General features: G+C 38.8%; 1 long non-coding RNA gene across 3 annotated transcripts in view; it reads right to left on the reverse strand.

Moving 5' to 3' along the window:
• Window positions 1-526: 526 nt before the first annotated feature.
• Window positions 527-23,043, reverse strand: part of LOC146545785 (uncharacterized) — a 52,826-nt gene continuing 30,309 nt past the window's right edge. Inside the window, exons 2-4 of one of the 3 annotated variants that reach the window (XR_014881043.1) lie at window positions 17,790-17,901; window positions 17,155-17,254; window positions 527-17,064 (exon numbers count right to left, since the gene is read on the reverse strand). This is a non-coding gene — a long non-coding RNA (uncharacterized LOC146545785). Of the gene's footprint in view, window positions 17,065-17,139; window positions 17,255-17,789; window positions 17,902-23,043 lie in introns of all 3 variants that reach the window. The other 2 variants (XR_014881045.1, XR_014881044.1) reach the window with 2 other exon arrangements.

Genomic DNA, 23,043 nt, shown 5'->3' on the forward strand with positions numbered 1-23,043 from the left:
TGTCATCAGCAAACTTGCTGAGAGTGCACTAGTTCCCACTGTCAATGTCAGTGATGAAGATATTGAAGAGCACTGGTCCCAGGAGGACTGATTCCTGAGAGACACCCCTTGCCACTGATCTTCATCCAGACACTGAGCCACCGACCACCACTTTGGATACAATCTTGCAACCAGTTCCTCATCCATTAAACAGTCCACCCATCAAATCCATATCTTTTCATTTTGGTGGTTCAACCCATCTGTAGCCCTCAGCACCAGTGCATGTATTCAGTGCTTGAGCAAAGCACTACCTTCTAGAGGTAGATCCTAGAGGTAAACCTTGAGTCGCCACCTGGGAATTCATATAAAAAGACCCACACATTTTCTAAAACTCTTAGATGAAAATAAAGCTGATATTTTGCTATGTAAAAAGTGAAACAAAGGCTAAAATTTAGGTGAAATAAGTTTAGTGGTATCAACTATATAAGTGGAACAATCAACCCATCAAACCTCATCACACAGTAATCAACAGTCTTGCAACCTTCTGTTAAGATCTCAGTAGAGGAACTTTAGCATAACAAAGTGTTCCCTGGATCAGCAATCAGACAATATCACACAGGTATGATTCATGAGTTTGGAAAAGAGCAGTATTTTCTCTGTTTTTTTAAAGTACATTAAATAACAAGTAAAATCTATAATAAAGCAGTATTACGGATCTTGTTTTTACCCATTAACTCACAATAACACTGAAGAGAACAGAAAAACAAGAGCACAAAGCAAACTGTCAGCCATACTATTTTTTCATGACAAAGCCGGTATAAGCTTTCCTGACATTAACAGCTTCCTTAAAATTCGTCTCATCTTCTTAGCCCTGAGAAAATGTGCATAATTCATTTTTACATTAGAGTGTTAAAGGGACATTCCTAGCCTGATAAAAGCAAACAAACCAAAACAGTCGCCTTTGAAAGTATTCCAACTTTATTGTTATCATTTGCTGTAACTGAAGGAGACTCAAAATACGATTTACAGATTTTCTTCGTATTATTATGAGCATTTTGGCATTTAATTGTTCCTCTTATCTGAATATACCTTTCAAAATCCATTGTAGGATTAATAGGTGGCAAAACGAAAATCAATCAAATCCCTTGTCCCCTGCAAGTTTTATTTCAACAATAAAATCCATAAATACAGCAGGAAGACTGTTGGGTAGAGGTAAAATTTCTTTTTAACTATTTTTGATTCACTATGTTTCAAAATGACAGTACCTTGTACCTCATACCTGGTTATTATTGTTTGACAGAAATAGTTCTCATTTTAAGATAACTTAGGTGAAAATGATTTCTATTTGAAATACTGCAGCACAATGCTGAAAAAATGCACTCATTATAAGGCACTGCATCACATATTGGGTTAAGATCTAATGTATAAAATTGCTAATAAATTACAAAGCTATATTTTAATAACTGCTTCATTAAGTGACAGGAGTACAATAGGTCACAGTTTTCATAGTTTATAATGCCCTCATTTTCTATAATATATACTGCTCATCTATGAATATGTATGTAACATATAATCATTTATAAAAAGAACGTCAGAATAATCAAGTGATATTTGGGGATCAATTATCTTCTATATCAATATCAACTTGTTTCTACACATGCACATACAGTTGAAGGAAATTTTACAAGGAAAAAGGTAAAGTGAACTAAACAAAGGCTCTCTTCCTTTGTATGCCCTTTGACATAGTCCAAAAGTTATTTTTTTTCAGGTTTTAGAAGGACCTTTGATACCCACTTCTTTTGCTGTTCTGTTGTATGTCTCACTGCCTAAAAATGGCTCATGCAAAGGCTTCTGCTGTCCTTTTTGTCCCATGCTTTTTTTTTTTTTTTTTTTTTTTTTTTATCCTGTGGTTTTTGTTCCCAGCAAGGCAGCATTCTCTTCCTGATTCCTAGCAACATCCTTAGAGAGCCAGAAAACTTTTCAAATCCCAGTCACTATCTTGGCTGCATCTGGAAACAGCAACAAGATGACAAATTCTCCAGATGCCAGATGTAGGTTGCAGCTCACATGTGGAAAATTCAACTTGGTTATGGTTGCTCAGCCAGCTGCTCCAGCTGCAAACCAGGGAATCAGCATGTCCTGCTTCTGCCAGAGTGCATATGCAAGTTCTGTAAGATCCTTTCTTAGATTCAGTCCTAAGGTCCAGGACAGTTGGAGTGGAGGAACCTTTGTTAAATGGGGAGATTCAGAAAAGTCTTAGCATAGGTGTGTGGGCATATGATGAGGCAGATTTTTGTTTACAAACAGCTGTAAATGCAAAACACATGAAGGAGGTCTGCAGGCCAAGCCCTTCTTGATACAGTTGTTTAGATGCCTTATGGTGCACTTCTGGGAAGGTCTTCTTTCTGCTTAGGATTTATAGCCGTATAGTCTCAGCAGTTGTGACATTCTGATCTTGAAGGCGGAAAAGACCTCTAAGGTCATCAGTTCCAACCATTTTCCTACCACCGATGTTGCCCACTAGACAGTGATCCCCCCAAGAAGAGGATCTTAAGCCTGGAGTCTTGAAAAATCTGGATGTTGAACTTGAGAACATAATTTGGTTTTGTAGCTACAAGATAGAGAAACCAACCAGTTTGAAGAGAGAAATATCAATTTGCCAAATTGATAACTGAACAAAATAAAGAAATATTTCATCCTGCAGCTGCAGCTTTAGGAGGCAAAACGAACAAAGCAGAGTCAAAGAAGCACTTCTCTCTTCTGGTTCAAGAATACCACTGGGAAACACTCCTGTAGTAATGTTGAGATGAAAGAAATGATAATGGTGATGCTAGAGCCACATGCATAGTGTTTAGTGAACTTTTTTCAAGTGACCACATCACGCACTCCTATACTTTAAACTTTGGGGAAATAAAGTAATACAAGTCTGATTTTCTGCACCACTATTTCAAGTTTTACAGTTAGTGAAACTCCAGTGACTTTGACTGAAGCAAATGAGAGCATAATTGACTTCAGGGTCTCTGCTTTGAAGACTTAACAATCTAATTTTGGAATGGAGCAAACAAAACAAAACAAAACCCAATTAGAGAGGAAAGGAATACGAAGTCCCTCAGGTTATGCTCATGTCTTTACTGGTTCTGCTACATGTCTTTAAATAGAAGCTCTAAATCACCACTGTATGAACATCAAGAAGGATAGGAAGAAGGATATTTGCTATAGTTATATGCTACAAGAGCAAAAATGCCTATTTTTTTGCATCAGTACTACAGGAATTTCTGCACACGTGATAAAATTGTGCAGGTTACATTATTCGAGACATATGCAGAAATATCTGCAACTCACGCTGTCTTGTTTTTACCAAAATGAAGAGCTTATTTTGGGGATCAGGTGACTAAGCACCACCTTTTCACAGAGCTCAGAGCATTCCTGCAGGCTTCACAGAAAGGCAGATGCAGGATCTCATGTTTTTATTGGTTTTATCATCTGCCACTCTGATGGTTATGCCACTAATTGCGCCAGAGCTCACTAATACTTGTACTGCTCTACACTTGGAGGCGGTTATTAAGGTAAAAACCTCTTCATTTACATGCAGCTTCCCCAGGAAGAATTTCAGGAAAGAGTAGACAATATTTAGAGACATGGTTTAGTGGGCAATATTGGTGGACAGTGACATTATATGATCTTCAATGTCTTTTCCAACTTTAGTGATTCTCTAATTCCATTCTGTGATTCCCTTTAATCCCACTTCATGTAACAGCTATGGTAAAATCTCATGCATTGCATCAGCAGTATGGAAATTGTAAGGAGAAAAGGAATTCAATTTCTGCCTTTTAGACCTTGCTTGTCTGCTTGTAATCACAGACAGTTTTATTTTTTTTTAAGATTAAATTCTCTCACTTTAGCTCAAAGCCTTTACAATTTCATTCTTGGGTGTGATATTAAATTTTAATCTTTGAGGATATTGAAATGTATTTCTAGCAGAATATTATGGGTGTGATGCTCAAAACAGATCTTGAGACAACAGAGAACTCCTGGAGTGTTGTGATTTTGCTTGTTTGCCTTCACTGTTGATTGAGTAAGCCTTTTTGCTTTGCTGTGCCTTTTTTTTCCTTTTTTTTTTTCTGTTCTTCAATATTAACATTTCAGCACCACTTTAAAGTCAATAGATTTCATGTTCTACACCTATCCATATATCAACAGCTCCTAGAATACAAGAGAGCAGGGTCAAAGCTAATAATTATTATAGTAAAAGGCTTTTCCCTTAAACCTACGTGTCATGCTTATGAATGTTGGGATTTTTTTTCAGCTGAAATCATTAGTGTGGTTAGTGCTTTATCTAGAGCTTTGCATGCTCTACAGTATTTCTGATAGTAAGAATAAAGGAATCTGCTGAACCAAAGGAAAACTTAAATCCAATTAAAAGGTTGGGATTTCACTAGCAGATATCCACCAGAATGTTTGTGCTCTGGCACATACACATTTGAAACTCATTTCTGTTTGCATTTGACTTTTCTCCCACATGTTTCACAAGATTCATTCATTCTTTGTCAATGTCTGAATTGGAGGCTTCAAATTGCTGCCAGACATTGGGGGAGTCAGAGGTACAAGCAGGGAAGAGAGGTTAGCATTGATTTGAATGTCTGTGTTTAAATCTAGAGTTTAGTACTTGCATGTGCTTAAAGCCAGAATATTCCCTCGGTTGAGTGTCTGTGTGTCAGTAACATCTCTGGCGTTGTACTACGTACTTTCTATATTATGACGTTGTCAGGTTCCAGAGATAGGAATTTATTCCAGGACACACAGAGGCCTCAGATCGATCGTTGTCTTTCCATTAATATTAGAGGGGTCCTGGATATTTCCTCGCTCAAATGGGAGGTTTTGTTGGGTTTTTGGTCAACTTTTTTTGCAGAGCAGACAAACAGAAGTACTTGTAGGGATTGATTTTACCTATGTGGGATCTGATTTGTCCTTTTGGGATACCTGTATTAAAATCTTCAAAGAAAAAGAAGATTAAAGGGAAAAATAGGAATGACAGGTGTTGTTCTGATTTACACCATTCAGAAATTGACCTACTAAAGGTCTGCATGAACTAATGAGGTTTGAAATACTCCTGGGTTCCTAAAATGAAGTATCGCCAGAAAATCACAATAATGATATGTATGTATTCCTCCACATCTGGAAACTCTGAATGAAAGGTCTTTACTGATGCCAATCTGAAAGGGACTGAATCTCTCTGCTTTTTTTTCTCTCTGATCTTTAAATCAGGATCACAGTTAATACAATTAAATCATCGATAAAGAAAATCTATTTGAAATAGAAACCTGACAGCACTTTTCAAATTTCCCTTGAAGAGCATTGCTATAATGGCTTCTGCATCTGTTTGTCAACAAGAGCTGGATATTTGCGAGGGTCCCAGAAGTTCGAGGTGATCTAAAATTACAATTTCTCAGAAGCATCCACTTCTGAATTTGTTCCAAAGCAACATATATATCATCTAGGTTTTGCTTACCATCTATAAATTTCATGGAAGTCCAATTACTTCTCTAGAAGAAGATTGAATTGTCTCATGTATCAAAGCAGACTAAAATTCCCAGCAAAAGCTGCTGGCCCAGAAATATTTGAAAGAAGACATCAGTCTCATCACACTCAAACTACTTTTATCTCCACAGTCAGTGAGCACTCTTAGTTACCTGTGGGTCCAGGCTAAACAGCAAGTTCAGCCTCATCCACAGCACATAGCTGTGGTGCCAGGGACACATAAACAGGTGCCAAGTACAGCCAGCCACTTGTCACAGTCCAAGCTCTCATTTGTATACATGGGCTGCACGGGGATAGTGGCTAGACTGAATCTACCACAGTCCAGTATCCTAGAAGACATCAAAATCTTGGCTTTTCCAGATTCTATTTGTATATGGGATACCAGCTACTCCCATGGGGTTGTTTGAAGCTGAGGCTATGTCAGATCACTGTGTATCCATATTGTCTTTTCAAGGAGCACGACTTTGGCTGTATGAATTCTGCCTTTAACAACATCCTGCTCTGCAATAGCCATGCCAGGGTCCTTCCAGGAGAGAACACGGGTCTTTCTTTTCTTTATAGATGGAGAGAAGGGGAGGTTGTAGAGGGTCAGATGCAGTAAATTGGCTCAGGATTAAGCTTTAACCACAGAGCTTGCATGAAATCGTCTCCAGACACACCAGCTGGACAATGCCACTGACTGATCTGAGAGTCTTCTGAGAAGTGAATGGTATCAGTACACATTTAATGTGGTTTCGGGTACACACTCTGTGGGATTTGGAGCTGAAAACCATGGGGCAGGGTGTGCTTAATCCCACTCCAAACCAGATTGTTATGCTGGAAAAACAACATATTCTGCTTCAGGCTAACTTGGAATTAGTGTACTAACATTTGTGAGGACTTGCAATTTTTTTCCAATCTGAGAGCTGTTACGTATCACAAGGTGAATCCTGCTTCCACTGATGTCCACTAAAACTTCTTATTGGTTTCAAATAAGCCAAAGCTTAACCCTTTGCTACCTTTGCTGGTTGCAAGACTAATGTGCTATTCAAAATGATTTTTGAATGTTATATCGCTTGAACTTTTGGAGTATAATGGAATATGATCCTCTGCAGCTGCAGCACTTAGCACTTGACACTTCAATAAGTTCAGTGCTTTGGAAGAGGGCAGTCTTCTTCTCCCATATAGTCCCAAGCTGTGACTGCTGTGCCACTTTCAGATTGTCTTGTGCTACTCCTGACATCAAAAGTACTGGAAAGCAGGATACAACTTGTTTTCTGTTTTTCTGGTTTTGAGGCAGATAGGTTTGGGGCATAGTGTTTACCTGGACTGGTCCATCTTCCCAAGAGAGAAAGATTATCTTCACCACAACACTGGGCTAATAATGCACTATGTCGCATTCTCTCGGCACTCTCTGTGTTGTCCTTCATTATGTACTATAGGGATGCTTTAATATAACTGCAATGTGTAATAAATCCAAAGCCTTCTGTTGTCTGATTGAAGGTTGCAGTTCACTATTTTGATGTCTAGTTACATCTAGAGTTCAGAATTGAAACCTGTCCTGCAGTAAATTGTTGCAATCTTTTTGTATGGATTATTTTTTCAGCACTTAAGTCTTCTCTATTGTTATCCTTGTGCTACTGTCCACCTCCAATGCAGAATCTTAATCAAGATGGAGGTCAAAAGACAGCAGGGAAGCAAAGCTCAACTCTGCAAACAAAATGGAGCTTTCAGCTGGATGTAGATTGAAATGTCACTGGCTTCAAGCAGCATTCACTATAGGTGGACATCCCCAGCTCCCTTCTTGGTGAGATGCTGTGTCTCATCACATTAACACAATCAAATAGCTGCTGGTGGAGATGACGTGTGCTACCAGCCACAGTGCATGGCAGCTGGGAGAGTGTCTCACCCTTTAAAATCTGTGCTGGAATTTAACACTCTCATTTAAGCAGCTTTAGTTGCTCAGCTACATCAGTGTTAGCAGCCTACAAGCAGCCAAATAGATTTCTGTGCCTTCCTGTTTATCTTGGAAGCCTCTTGTCTCTTTGTTGGTTTACTTGTCCTAAAATCAGGGATTTATCACAGTGATAACTCCCTACCCCATATTCTTATTAACCTCTGCTGCAAAGCACAACAGCACATGAGAGCTCCATGCTGGACTGCAAGTTGCTTCCACTCTTCCAACAATTATGAGTTATTTTTTAAAAACACAAAAGCTAGTCAGAGCTGCTGTGGGGATTCTTATATTGTTTGTAGAAGGCCATTACAATTCTGCATCCCTAACCACGACCAGCTGATGGAAGAGGCAACTCTTGCCTCTGCACATATGTGCCTCGAGTCCTTGCTCTATGTGTCAGAAACACTCCATAGGCTCCCAGCTAGTTTTCCAGGGCATGCTTTCTGTCAAATTCACATACTCTTTACATCAACAAAAGCCCTTGTACTAGATTTATTATGAAACCTAGCGTCTAACAGGCATCATACATTTATAGCACGTGTTACTTAAGACTGCAGACAGTCAGATCTTGGGAAAACACAGAGGCAACTCGTAGCAAAGTGATCTGATTAGCACCAGCCAATAAACAATAACCAAGCCTTAGCAAGGAGCAGTGGGAGGAGAGAAGAGCTGAATGCACGGCATCAGATGAGAGCATATCAACCTACATCTTCTTGCTGCTGCTCTAGGCACCAGCTCCAAAGATCATGATTGTACTTCTCCTTACTTCCCAGTTGCTGCTACAACAGTAATGGTGCCATTAAGGGAAAGGACTGGTGCATATAGACATGTTGGCAACAGGGACGAAGATGTCAGGGATGGATGTTGATGAGTTCATACATTACAAACTTTACCATTCTGTCTACCTGGATGCAATTAGCACCAATTGCATGTAACTACTAATCCCACTACATCTTTATGCTTTGCTGGTAACTAAGAATATTTTAAACCACATTTTCTTTCATATTTTCTCCTACGTCTGTTTCTATTTCTTCATACAAGCAGTTCCTGCTGCAGTAATAACTGTATGGTAAATGAGCAGATTTAATTCCACATCAGCAGCTGAAATATTGGTACCTCTGCTTTATTAGTGGGCCTGAACTGGACTCGAAAGTTGTCACTTTCAAAGAGTTTTGTGTTTGTCTATCTTCTTATTTTTGAAGTAGGCTCCCTCTCAGCAGAGGAGAGAGGAGAGGAGTGTGCAGAGGAGCTTCAGAAAGTCAATGGAGAGGTTTATTTTTAAAAATGAATTTTTAGAAGGGTAATTTCAAAGCTACTTCCAAGAGAGGAAGACCCATGTCTTTCTTGTGGAAATTTGTAAATCAAAACAAATCACAGTTAGACTACCTGGGTAGAGTCCAATAAAAAAGCTCTTCTGTGAATTGTTTCAAGTCCCTACCTATTGCTTAAAAAAGGACTTATGCTCTGTTTGTGTTCATTTCTACAAAAATTAAACTTGAAAAACAGAAAAGTTGTAAATTACATTAAAGATAATCTTGGTGACATAAATATTATAAGCCTCTTCAATCTTGTCACACAGGAATGTCTTGTTTGAATGCCATTTTCACACATATGAGACACACAGATTTAACAGGATCAGCCAAAAGCATCTGTGAAAATGAAAAGAGCACATATCTGTCTCAGCAGTGAGGACCTCTGACAGCCTGGTGCACAAAGAATGTAAATTCAGACAAAGCAATGCAGCACCTGGGCATGGAAAAGAGAGAAATATGAAAGGTGCCATGGATGGGTAGCAATGAGTGGAAATGATGGACTCATATTATTAATGCAGCTCAACACTTCACAATATTATTCTGTGATTTTGACTTAACTGGATCTTTATTAGCTACAACTCTGAAGCTCTCTAAGCTGGCTACCCAAACCAGTCTGAATTTTACAAACCATTTCAATTAAATCTTTAAAACAAAATACAGGTACCTGTTCCAGTAACCCCATACATTGAAACCACAGCTGGAAATATGCACAGCTGAAGAAAATCTACATCCAATTTACAATATTTGCCATGGCTGTACTGGGAGGAATGAGCAGATTCTCTCTGTTCTTGGTTTCCCAGAGTGCATTAGGGAAGTGTGGAGAAGAAAAATAACTGTTCTACAGGCAGAGGGTTAGAGAGCAGGTTTACAGCTGAGGAGGAGGTGCCTGGACAGACACTGAAACTTGAAGCTTGCCAACATGAGGAGGAGAAGACCATTGGTCTGGGAGTGAGACTACCTGGCTAGCATGGAAACTAGTCTTACAGAAGAAAACTGGCTGTTTGGTCAAGGGAACAGAGCTTTAAAAGGATGAGTAATTGAGACTAGAACTGATTAAGTGAGTTGAATATTAGGAAGTGAAGAAAAATCCTATAAATTTTAAAGAGGGTAAAAATAATCAGAGTTGAGAAAAAAATGAGACTCGTGAGCAGCTCAACATCTCTTAGCTCTAAACGGCAACTCCAGGTAGCAGATATCCCTTATTTCTCCCTTCACTGGCTGCCCAAAATCACCCAGATGGAGGTACTTATGTTGGTAGAAGACATTAACTTAGTACTGACAGCAGTCCCTTCACAAACACAAGGGGATACCTCACACCATGAAAGGTTGGTTTTGTTCACTGATGAATTAAAGGTGTGTCATGCTGGCTGCTGGACTTGTAAATCTGAGATTTCTTATATTTATGAATCTGGAGCCTAAAGCAGAACTGGGATCAGGGGACTGCCTTCTCTGTCTTAAGCAAACATAATGTCTTTGTCTCAAGAAACCTACAGGCTTCAGAGTAAGCATTTGAAAAGGGCCACAAAATGTTTACCCTCTGCACGTGCATCAGTATCTGCTATTGCTAATTGCTCACTGTCATTCATTCATTTTTAGTTATTAAATAAGATAATTTAAATGGATGACTGAAACACACTTAGGAAAAATAAGAGTGCACTGACTACACAGGGACAGGGGAAAAACACATTGGCCAAGGCAGTACAGCAGCTGTATTTTTCTACCTGCAGCACTAGTTAAAAGGCATGGGAACTGCCTTTTATAATGCATATTTTGCATTATAATTGCAACTTAGCTCTTGAAAGCACTGATTGTGCTATGTTTCTATAGTGCCAAACCTTTGGTTAGCTGAAATGCTGGCAATATCATCCCTTGCAGCAGTACTTTCACAGTATTATCTTCTTAGAAATAGGATTTATTGCTTAATTTTACCTGTGTTAATAGATATGGATTAATTCTGAGCAAAGCAGACTAAGGTAAAGAATTAAGAAAAGAAAAACTCACCTCATTTTGGAGATAGCCATGAATTTGACACAAATCATTGTGTAAGTATAATCAGCTTTTTTTCCAGTCAGTAATTTTGCCCAATCTTAGCTTAGGTGTTTGATCAAGACTGGATTCAAGCTCTCCTTTTAATTTTTTTCTCCTTTTGGATCTACATGTTAAACTCCTGCCTATATGACCAGTTTAAACAGGAAGTAGGAGAGTTCCCAAAGTATTAATTACATTTTTCTTCCAGGAAAAATCAAATCTGACTTCAGTACCACCTCCTTCACAGATCCAGAAGTGATAGATCTCATTTCTTAAGTGAGTTTTTTTTACTCACTAAGATCTAGGGAAAATTTGAATGAGGAAGGGATGAAAGAGGGCTTCTGTAATCCAAACTGCATTAGGTGGCACAGGAAATCAAGCAGAAGAGGCAGGAAATAGGCATGGCTGAGAAAGGACCTGCTGGCCAAATTGAGGGAAAAGAAGGAAAAGTAAAAGCAGTGGGAGTAAGGAGACATGGCCTGGGAAGAATACAGAGATGTTATCCATATACGCACAGATGGAATCAGGAAAGCTAAGGTGCAGATGGAACTGAACTTGGCAAGGGGTTTGAAAAATAGCAAGAGGTTATACAGGTACACTGATCTGAGGAGAAAGGCGAAGGAGAATGTACCCATTCTGATAAATGTGAAGGGAGAATTTGCTTCAACAGACATGGAGAAGGCCTGAGGTACTCAAGAGGTTCATTACCTCAGTAATAAACTGGCTGTCAGGCTTCTCATGTCTCTCACATCTCTAGACCTCTGGATAGGGGTCAAGGGAGCAAAATTTAAGGTGTCTTCCAATCTAAGCTATTCTTTGATTCTATGATTGTCTAATCATGCTTATAGTCTTCAAAGATAGTGAGCAGGCAAAACCTAGAGACCCTTCTGCCAAATCTGTTCCTGTTTGCACATGAAATGATCATGTACTTTTCCTACTCTGAATTACAAATTAAAAAGTTTGATTCCAAGAGGCAGTTTAAAAATGCAAATTCCAAAATAAAACACAGATGCCTACACCCGATTTTCTCCGCTTAGATTTTTTTTTTTTTTAAGTGAAGAAGTGGGCACTAAGACATCACTTATCTGTTCTTAAGGTAGATGTCTAGAGGAAATCACACGAATTTTACCTGAAATTTCCAGTTTTCTCTGCTCTTTATAAAAAGCTTGTGGATGACAAGCTCAGTTGTAGGCTTATAAAAGTAAATGTGATGAATCCAACCTGGTATCACAGAAGCACTGTGCTGATGCTCTGAGATACGGATCAGAGTGAGTGGAGAAGCCACTATACATTTTTCCTGGCATTTAATACTGTTTGAAATACCCAAAGCTTTATGTATACACAGTCCATTTTTCCAATTTAAAATTCAGTTGGATATGGTTAATGAAAATAATTGACCTCATGAAAATGATCACAATGATCTCCTATTTAGTATATTCATAGACTGCAAAGTGCAAATTCTGGCACTCCCTGGCATTTGACATCTGTTTCATCTGCAGTGCAATGCTTCCAGATAACCTTGCTCATGACCTGGGAGTGTAGTGTAATTCCAGTGATGTACATCTTTTCCTCTCAAGATAGTTTAGCCATTTGATCTTCCTAAAGAGGAAATTTCAGCAAGTATGTATCAAGAGTGGTGATGTAATTGATAACTTTTCTAATTGTACAGCTGAAATAGGTTGATAAAATACTAGATTTATAGATATTGTTGCTTTGTGCCCAGCTCTCATATCTATATTTTCTATCCGGTGTGCAGAAAGAAAATTTTTTTTCTCTCTAAGTATGTCAGGCCATTAAATGTATGTTGCTCGTGATCTTGCACAAAAGAGGAATATTTAATATCACTAAAATGAGCAATGTACCACCAATTCTTTTGTGTGAGGGCAATCTAACCAAAAGCTTTTGTTCCACTGAAATTTATCCAGGTTCATCTGGGAGATAAATTTTACATTTAGCTTAGCTAGTTTACCTTACTGTGCCTGGTATATTTACAGTGTCGGATTCAGCATGCCTATCACTGCCTACATAGTGCCACATATATGCAGCAGGATGTTGATTTGGAGAACTACTATGGGTTATGTATTAAAAATGAGTTGAGAGCACAGGAGCAGAATTCAAATCTATTTGAGATTTTAAATCTTGACTCTCTTGAGGTCAATAAATGAAACTCGTTGGCTTTTTTGTAAGACCAAGGATTGTGAAGCAGTAGTTTGCACTTAGTCCTTTGTTAAGACAAGACAGCTAGCAGCAGAAGTAGGTTTACAGAGCACTACTCTGGGCTCCTGGGATTGTTCAAACACAGGGATTGGAATGGGACTTCCTCTACCAAAGAACAGACCAGTACATTGAAGATTGTTCTGACCATGCAAATCTCATTTTCCCTTCAGGAAACAGTAATGCCAAGGAAACAAAGCTAACAAAACACTCTCATACATGCCTGGCAGTTATTCTTTCATTTACATCTTGCAGCAACAGAAAAGAGCAGTTCGTAGTATTGAATTTCATGTTCATTGGATTACAGGACAACTTACAGGAAAAAATATCAAGGGTATATTAGCTACAATTAAGTACTGGCAACTCAAAGAAGAATAGGTAAGACAACTGGAGCACAGAAATAGTAAGGAAAAGAAGCAGAAAACTTTTGGCTATATATTTAACTCTCAGGATTACTCAAAAATCTTGCAGCTGCAGCAGGGGCAGCTCCTTTCCTCTTCACTCCAGGGAACTGGGTTATAAAGAAGGGAGAGCAAAGCTCTGGCCCTGCTCCTCTAGTATAGCCTGAGATCAGAAAATGTATCCTAACCTGTCTGAACCAGAATCAACATGTGCATTTCACAACACTTACTTAACTCTTCTGCTGGTCTTCTGCTGACTCAGAGTTCTTTCCTGCTCTGCAATCACAGAATCATAGGTCTGCCAGGGTTGGAAGGACCTCAAAAAATCGAGTCCACCCACCAAATCACCTGACCCTCAGCAGTACCAAAGATATGTGTTTGATAACAGATTCTCTATGTTTGGTTTCATCCTCCTCCCATCTCTCTTTTTGATGTGTCCAGAATTGCAGCCATGCTTTGCAGCTGGGTGTCCTGAGCTGGGATATGCTATGGCATAGACATAGATTTGCTGGGAACTAAGGATCGATAGCAGAAGGATGCCATCAACACTAAATATTCTCGTTGCAATCAAAGTGACAAGCAAAGTGGTATTTCTAGTCTCCACAGAGATCTGTGGCTTTCTGAACTATTTCCTTATCTGAAACTTGGTGCTACAGGTTGATCCCAGCAATAAATGAGCTAAAATTCCATGTCTGCAGTGGGAACGTGAGGAAAACAAGACTGTGAGCAAATTTTAAAATTCCCATCATCTAGTCAAATTGAGTCACTGCATGCATACACTTTCACAGTACATGAACCAGCCTTACATATTATAATAACAAAAACTTAGGAAAGGAGTGGGAGCTCATAATTCACTTTTGTCATTACTGACTCAAAAATTGTTATTTTCTACTTCCACATAAAATTAAAGTTTATCCAGGCTCAGTGCAGACATGGATCTTTGTTCTTCTTGTTTTCGGAATATTTTTGTACAGCCTGTAAAAGACAAGACTTCACCAGAGTTTTTTCAGTGATGTTAGAATTTCCCAGTGGCTTTGCCTGTTCAAAATTCAGTTGAATTTACAGTTTCCATTTAAGTATAAAGGGCCACCCACAAAAAGCATCTTACAGACTATGTCTGAGAAACAGTTCAGCAGTTTCTCTTAAATGCTGAAAAAACTTGATGTTCCAAGAACTTAAAGGAAAATAAACTGATAAAAGTTTTCTCTTTTTTTTTTTTTTTTTTCAGAGTCATTACTTGGATCACTGCAATGTGTGGCACTATCAGCTGGGGCTGTCATGTTGGAAGTGGTGTTTCATTTTACTCATCTTTGAGTGACATGAGCACAGGTCTGCTGTAGCAAAGGGGAAAAGAAAACCAACACCTTTCCCCTCTTCCTCTCATGCCCATTCAGTTTATGGTTCCACATCCAGCATAGATCAAAATTCAACATTTTGTCTCCTCACAAGTAGCAGATGTATGAGTGGGGTGTACTGATCTTTTCAAGGCTTTCACACACATCCAGGCCAGGGAGGAACTGTTATGCTACAGGAATTTCTTGGAAATCTTCATGTAGCAGGATCATAGAAACATAGAATTGCCTGGGTTGAAAAGGACCACAATGATCATCAAGTTTCAACCCCCTGCTATGTGCAGGGTCACCAACCACCAGACCAGCTTTCCCAGAGACACAGTCAGCCTGGCTTTGAATGCCTCCGGGGATGGGGCATCCACAACCTCCTTGGGCAACCTGTTCCAATGTATCACCACCCTCTGAGTGAAAATCGTCCTCCTAATACCCAACCTAAACCTCTCCTGTCTCAGTTTAAAACCATTCACAGAATCACAGAATGGCCAGGGACCTCAAGGATCATTAATTTCCAACCCCCCTGCTGCATTCATGGCCACCAACCTCCCCATGTAATACTAGACCAGGCTGCCCAGGGCCCCATCCAATCTGGTCTTGAACACCTTCAAGGACAGGGCATCCACAATCTCCACAATCTCTCTGGTCAACCTGTTCCAGCACCTCACCACTCTCTCTGTAAAGAATTTCCCCCTGACATCCAACCTAAATCTTTCCTGCTTCAACTTAAAACCATTTCCCCTTGTCCTGCTGTTATCAACCCTTTCAAAGAGTTGATTCCCTTCCTGTTTATAGGCTCCCTTTAGGTACTGAAAGGCTGCAATGAGGTCAGCCCGCAGCCTTCTTTTCTCCAGGCTGAACAAGCCCAGCTCCCTCAGCCTGTCTTCATAGGGGAGGTGCTCCAGTCCCCTGATCATCTTTGTGGCTCTCCTCTGGAGCCCCTCCAACAACTCTCTGTCTTTCTTATACTGAGGGCTCCAGACCTGGACACAGTACTCCAGATGGGGCCTCACAAGAGCAGAGTAGAGGGGCAATCACCTCCCTGTCCCTGCTGGCCACCCCTCTTCTGATGGAGCCTCCTTGTCCTATCACTATCCACCCTAGTAAACAGGATAAGAAGCGCAGTTTAATGAAAACCATTATCATAACCATAAAAATAAATTTACTTTATTTATTTATTTGAAGAAGTATGTCAGAGAATTTGAATTTTCTATCGAGAACTCAGCTCTCCATTTGTAGGTAATTTTCTGTCATTAAATCAAGGGATTTGTTTGATGTTTTTTTTCATCTGTTTATTACTGCTAATAGCAGAATTATTTAGATGCTCTCTGTCAGAGTGAGCCTGGCAGCACTTAACCATATCTTCTGCAAGCAGAGGACAGCTGGCCAACACACTGCTACTGCGAACTACTGCTAGAAGAAATGCAGACTCAGAAAGTGTTTGCTTTTAGGGAACGGCCTATTTTTCAACAAAAGTGGCAAGTCTTACATCAAATTATTCTTTTTAATCTCAGGAGCCTTTAGTTCACAAAAATTCTAGGAAAAGAAAAAGTAGTTATTAAAAAAAAACAACCACCACACCACCATCATGGAATGGCAAAAAGGGATGTTAAAAATTGCCTGACAACAGAGTGTTTTAAGTATATTCATAGAACTCAGGAAAGAAGAATATTCTGTGAAAAGCAGACTCTTTGTTTTTAACAAGTATATCCCTAAGGTTTTCCTGCTGCATAGTATCATTTCTGTTACTATGGTGTAGTAACAGAAAGCCCTCATTGTTTATGGCACTGAACATAACAGTTTCAGGGATTCCACTCTTATCAGTATTTTAGGTGAGGCAAGCAGCCTTAGACCAGTTTTTGTGACAGTCATGAACTACATTTTCCATACGTTTAGAATAATTTCATAATGTTTCCTCCAACTAACTTCTACAGAGTAAATCACTTAACTTGGTAATGATTGTATTCTGCAATGGTAGAATGGAACCTGAGGAAGAAAGCAAATAAGGAAAAGAAACAGGTGACATAAGGCCAACTGACATCACCGGAGACTTCATGCAAGGTTTTGGCTATACAACTTTTATTCAAGTATGAAATCTCCAAGCTCAAAAATGGTCTCTCTCCATATGCAGGAAGGAGAAATATAGAGGCACTGTCCAACTGCGCAGAAATGGGATTAGGAAAGCTTAAATTCACCTGGATTGAATCTGGCAAAGAGTGTGCAGGGCAATGGAAAGAACTTCTTCAGGTACATCAGCAACAAGATGAAGACAAGGGAAAACATGAACCTGCTGCTGAATGGGAGAAGACCTGGTGACAAAGTGAATGAAAAGAGCCAAGATACTCACTATCTTCTCCACTTTGGTCTTTACAGGTAAGACTTACCTTCAGAAGATTTACCTTCCATAGGACTGTGTGGAAGTAGACAGTGATGTTCCCTTCAATAAAAGTCGGAAGTAGAATCCAGAGAACTCCAGACTGGTACACCTTACCTCAATCCCTGGAAATGTGATAAAGCAATCTTCCTGGAATCCGTTTCCAAACATATGAAGGACAAGAAGGTGATTGGGAGAAGTTGGCATAGGTTTCCATAGGGAGATAATATTGACAAATCAGATACCTTCTGCATTGAGATTACTGGTCTGGTGAATGTGAAGATACCAGTGAATGCTGATTATCTTAACTTTAGTAAAGTTTTTGACACTATCTCCCATAACATACTCACAAATGAAGTACTGTTTAGGTAAGTGGACAGTGAGGTGCAGCAAAATCTGGCTGAACTGATTAGCTCAGAAGTTTCCAGTAAAGGATTGGAGAGTCCTGGTGGACAAAAAGTGTACTACTCCGCTGCAGCAAAGAAGGTCTGCAGCTTTCTGGTCTGCATTTAGGAAGGTTGTTGCCAGTAGGCTGAAAGACGCAATCCTTCCTACTCAGAACTGATGATACCACATCTCCAGTGTTGTGTTCAGCTCTCAGCTCTCCAGTACAAGAGAGGCATGGAGTTACTAGAGAAAGTCCAGTGGAGAACCACTTACGTAAAGAAGAGACTGGAGCGCCTGACATGCAAGAAGAGGGCTGAGAGGGTTAGAACTGTTTGCTTGGAGATTAGAAGGCACTGAGGGGAATCTCATCCATCTGTAGAAACACCTGAAGAGAGGAAATGAAGAACACACAGCCAGGAATTACACAGTGGTTCTCAGCAAAGGGAGAAGAGGCAATGAGCACAAATTAATATATGGGGAATTCAGTTTAAATGGTAGGAAAAAAAAGTCACCATGGGAGTGATGGATTCATGGAGATATTTAAAGCCTAGTTGGCCATAGCACTGCTCAACCTGTATCTAAGCTTGTTCTGAGCACCAAGGTTAGACTGTATGATCTTCCAGAAGTGTCTGCAAACCTCAACTATTAAATGATTCTGTGAAATACAAGAATTTATATTTGTGATTACCAATTAAACATTTATACCACTGATAGCTTAAGCCAGTTTTCTTTAAAAGTGAGACGTCAGGGCTCTTTGACCCCTCTTTCATAAAAATTAACTTTCCATTTGTTAGATAAAATAACAAGTACAGAAAATCAACTTTTCACAAACACACACACAAAAAAAACAGCAATTGTTGAAATATTTTACATTCATGGCTCATTCTTTGTTTGCAGAAGGCCTAAGATATGTTTAAGCTTCCATAAATGTTCTCATTTTGAAAGGAACAATGATTAGAAAAGAACATAGACATTCCCTGTTTCTTCCTTCCTACTGCTGGGTGAATGTAATGTTTCATTTTAGTTCTGACGACTTCTTCAATTTACAGTTACCAGCTCCACCTGTGAATGAGTTTTTAATATTTCCTTGCATATGTCACTTTTTGTTCAGATTGCAGTGGGTATCCTGTAGCAAAAAAAAAAAACATTCAAATTTAGCAGATAATGCTATTTGTTTATATCCTGAAGTATTATGTAGTCCTTGTTGAATCAAGAAATTTTTGGTTTTGTATTTGAAACCTGAGGATTCGTATTCTTTTGCACCTTCTGGAAATACCACTGTTGCAGACCCTGGTATAGACATCCATAAAGCCACTCAATTTTTTATTGAAGATGTCAGTGATATCCTGATCTTCAGCAGACTTGTTTGTGTGCTCAGGAGAGACTTGTGTTTGCATATACACCAAATCAAATCCTCTCCTGGTGACAGACTGGGTGGAACAGCTTTTTGAATGCATCAGCTACACCCTTACAGATGGGACTATTAATTGTGCAAGGTATCTCCTGCCTTAGAGTCACAACATACAGTCTACACAATGCTTCCTTCACATCCTGGTTTTTGTTTGCAATTATATGTTCAGTATCATTCTTTAATACCATTAGCATTATGCAGTATAATGCAGTTGCAGAATATTGATGGCACTCTGAGTCGACCCAGCAATTACTGTGGAAAGGCCCAGAAAGGCTACTGTACATTATAAAAGCATTAAAGTGTTAGCACTATGCAATAATGATGGAATTATCCTTATTCACTTCCTGCTGCTTTCTGAATGTTGCACACAAATTGAATACTAGATAATCATGTTCCTACCTGGTCATTTTCCACCTTTAGACTCTATATCATGTCAGAAACAACTGTGTTCTTTCACTGCAGCAGTTGTGTGGGTTTGATTAATAGAAGCTTGCATAAAGTATCAAACATTAATATCAAGAAATACATTTCTTGTTTTCTTTGTTCTTCACCATTTGATGAATTCAATTTTTACTCAAGCTCGAGTTCGTGAATTGGAAGATAATTCAGATTTCTACTCCAAATGGTCATTAATAGACAAAACTTTTTTCCTTTTTTTAAAATAAATTTTAATGAAGTAGTTGAAGTCAGTAGAATACCAATTGCCTAGTATATAACTGTATTCATGACAGGGAGAGGACAAAAACAGAACAGAAGAAATATATGTCTGGGTCAAACCAGATGTCCATCCACCTCTCTTTTCTATCTCACCATTGGCAACAGAAAATGCTGTTTCAGGACAACAGACAAGCCCTGATATTTTGTGCTGTCCCTTCTTCTTGTGCTTCCTGGGTCCCCAGATGTTGCCAGAGGTGTTAGAATGTATGTTCTTTTCTTTTTCTTTTAGTATCTCTTTATGGATTGGTTGTGTGGGAGTTGTCTGAGACCTTTTTGGAGCCACTGTTATGGTGATCTGCATCCCCAAATTCTTATGACTATAAATTATAAAAGTTCACTACTCACTGGAAACTTACTTTCTTTTACATGTTTTATATCAAGATCCTACCAGTTTAAACAGTTGTGTATAATCCAAGGATTGCACAATTTGGTGAGTAATTGTTTCACAGCTTTGCTTTTTCTCACCCATAGCCCTTCTAATCTTCTTCTCTAAAGACTAAGAGATCAGGAATCTCTTCCTTGGCTCTTCAGCCTCTTCTCATGAGACATCTCTTTAGTCCTCTTGATCTCTTACAATACACATATTTCCACATCTCAAGATGTGGCTGTACCAAGGTTTTCATAGCAACGTCCTCTGTTTTGTTCTCAAGCACCTTTCTTCTTCTTGATCAAGCTTAATGTTTTGTCGTCATTCTGGATGCTGCTGCACACTGAACGACTGTTTGCATGCAACTCCTTCAACTGAGACACATTTCCAGGAGAAAGATTTAGCCCACTCTTGTTGTTCAGTGTCATACCACCTACCTCCAGAGGAGCTGGACCAGTCAAACGATGTTCCATGTACCCAACATGTGCTATCACTCAGCTGATGTTGGATATATCTTATTCTTAAGAGCTCTCATAGAAAGGCTCCACAGCAGGCTGCTTCAAGGGCAATCCAGATTATTATTTTATGGCCAAGATTACCTCACAGAAGGTAGACTGATGGATGCAAAGCTATATGTGTCAGGTGAGTCACAGAAAAAACTCAGGGACTGTGATGAGGTTTAGCGCACTTCCTGGTTCAGCTTCATAAGCTACAGAGCAGTGGAGGGTGCTGTCAACTCAGGTACTATAAGAAAGGAAAAACTGACTGAGAACCTTTCCTTGAAAGCAGTATATATGTTGCACTCCTCTTTTAGAGCAAAGACGAAAAGAGCTCAGTGCAATGGGTAGATTGACACAGAACAAATGAAAGAGGTATTTACTGGAGAAACATAAATCTCAAATTCCTGAAAACAGAAAATGTGTGGACATTTTCTTTTTATTTTTTTTAATAAAAATTCTTTTTATTTTCACTAGTGTCACTAAAAGAACTTTTGAAATTAGTGTAATCCTGTACCCACTATCTAACCTTTAGGGAGGAGAACATTGAGGTGACACAGCGCACTGGCTGTTATTACCTTGTACCACAACAACTCAGCATCAATCGCTTCATTTGGCGTGTTTATCAATGGCTAGTATTTATTTTCTTTGCTTATGTTTGAATAGTCTGTCTGAGTACTTTGGCACTAATTTAACATGACTAACGGCTTGAGGGAGAAATGGTGGTAATTTCAACAGACCTCAAGCACACTATTATTGCTGCATTTTATGGCTGTTACAGTTTCCTTTAGACTACTTGTTATTCTAGACGCTGATGTTTGTTCTGCATTTTTATTTTTATTTGTACAACTCTGTCAACTTTCAGGGATAACAGCAACATAGGTCTTTATATTTTTTCCCTCTTTAATTATTAATTAATTAGTTCTCAGGGATTTCTTTACAATATTCTTTACAGATCTGCCTGATCATATTCATCACTATGAACTGTTCTTTGAAGAATTTACAGGGATATATACTTCTTGACATGAATTAGTGAAAGGTGCATATGTACAGTTAATTTTACATCATAGTCCACTGGAATAGGTGAGACGGGATGGCCAAAGAGGTCAGGATATGCTGAACGAGAATTTCATATGACTTTCTACCAAAAAGGAAGAAACAACAGATCCCAAATGTCATTTGAATTATCTGGTTTGTAGTTCATGTTAGTTTTATAATCCGGGTTGCCTTTGTCTTTCATTTACTACTGCTGTGAACCAGCTTCCTTGGTAGAGCAGCATGATGACAGCTAAACAAAGCACAGCAAACTTAGGGCTAATAGGAAAAAACTTGATCTAACCCTCACTGTTTATGTATGAGTTGGCAAATTCTATCCTTGCCTGGTAGAAACCTTCTAATTATAATTAGTGCCAAGAACTAAGCAGAGAGAGGGATGTAGTTTAAAAAAAAAAATAAAAATAAAAACAGGAAAAGGTTTGCTCTTTGGATTCAATAGTGCTTTAAAGCTAAAGTATTCCTTGTGACCTTACATCAATTAGAAGGTGGAGTGGATCTAAGTGACAGTACAATGTAGAAAGTGATCATTCTTTTGTAGTAAAGGAAAAAGAAAAAACAAACTAAATGTTACTAATAAAAAAATTTCCTTGATATTTTTTTTAAATAACTGAACAGTTTGCTGTGATCTCAGTATTTCATATCCAGCAGTGGCAGGGTAGGGGATCTGGTGACTTTCTAAGATTGGTTCCTAACTTATCTTCTATGATAAGAAAACTTAAATTTTTCATTTAAATGTTTACTTAACACAGCTAAACTGCATTTCTATAAGACCTTACTGACTCAAATCAAATATTCTCACTTTTCCATCAGAACCTAGACTTTCCTTCCCAAAACTTCAAACATTCAAGAAACATCTAAGAATATGGATCACATCTGCTATTTCTCCAGCAAACAAGAGGGTCATTTCTGTATTGCTAAACTATTTTATTCTCATGGAATTGTATAAGATCTTGAGCTTTTCTTTCTCAGTCTGAATTCTGAAGGTGCAAGAAAAACTTGTTTTACCCTCCAGAAATGATAGTAATGTTTAAGTGATGGTGTAATTACTTTTTGTAAGACAAATTTCATTATGAAGGGACTGGCTCATTTGCAAACACTGCTAGCCAAAGTGCAGGGTACAGTCTGCACACAAAGCCCTCTGGAATTTGTATGATTTCTAAAGCCATTGTTCTGAGGAACAGAATCAAAAACAGAATTTCACAAAGCTAGATGGGGTAAAGTACATGGGAATACAGTTATCTATACAATCTGTAAACTACGTGCTGAGATGTGTGAAACTTTCGCATCGCAGAATCACAGAATTATAGGAGTTGGAAAGGATCTCTGGATGTTGTCTAGTCCAACTCACTGCTAAAGCAGGTTTCCTACAGCAAGTTGCACAAGAAAGCATCCCAAAGGGTTTTGTATTGCCATAGACAGCTTGTTCCAGTGCTCTGTAACCCTCAAAGTGAAGAAGTTTTTATCATGTTCATATGGAAC

The sequence above is a fragment of the Meleagris gallopavo genome, chromosome 1 (genome assembly GCF_905368555.1).
Source record: "Meleagris gallopavo chromosome 1, MGAL_WU_HG_1.1, whole genome shotgun sequence".
In the NCBI taxonomy this organism is placed as follows: Eukaryota; Metazoa; Chordata; class Aves; order Galliformes; family Phasianidae; genus Meleagris; species Meleagris gallopavo.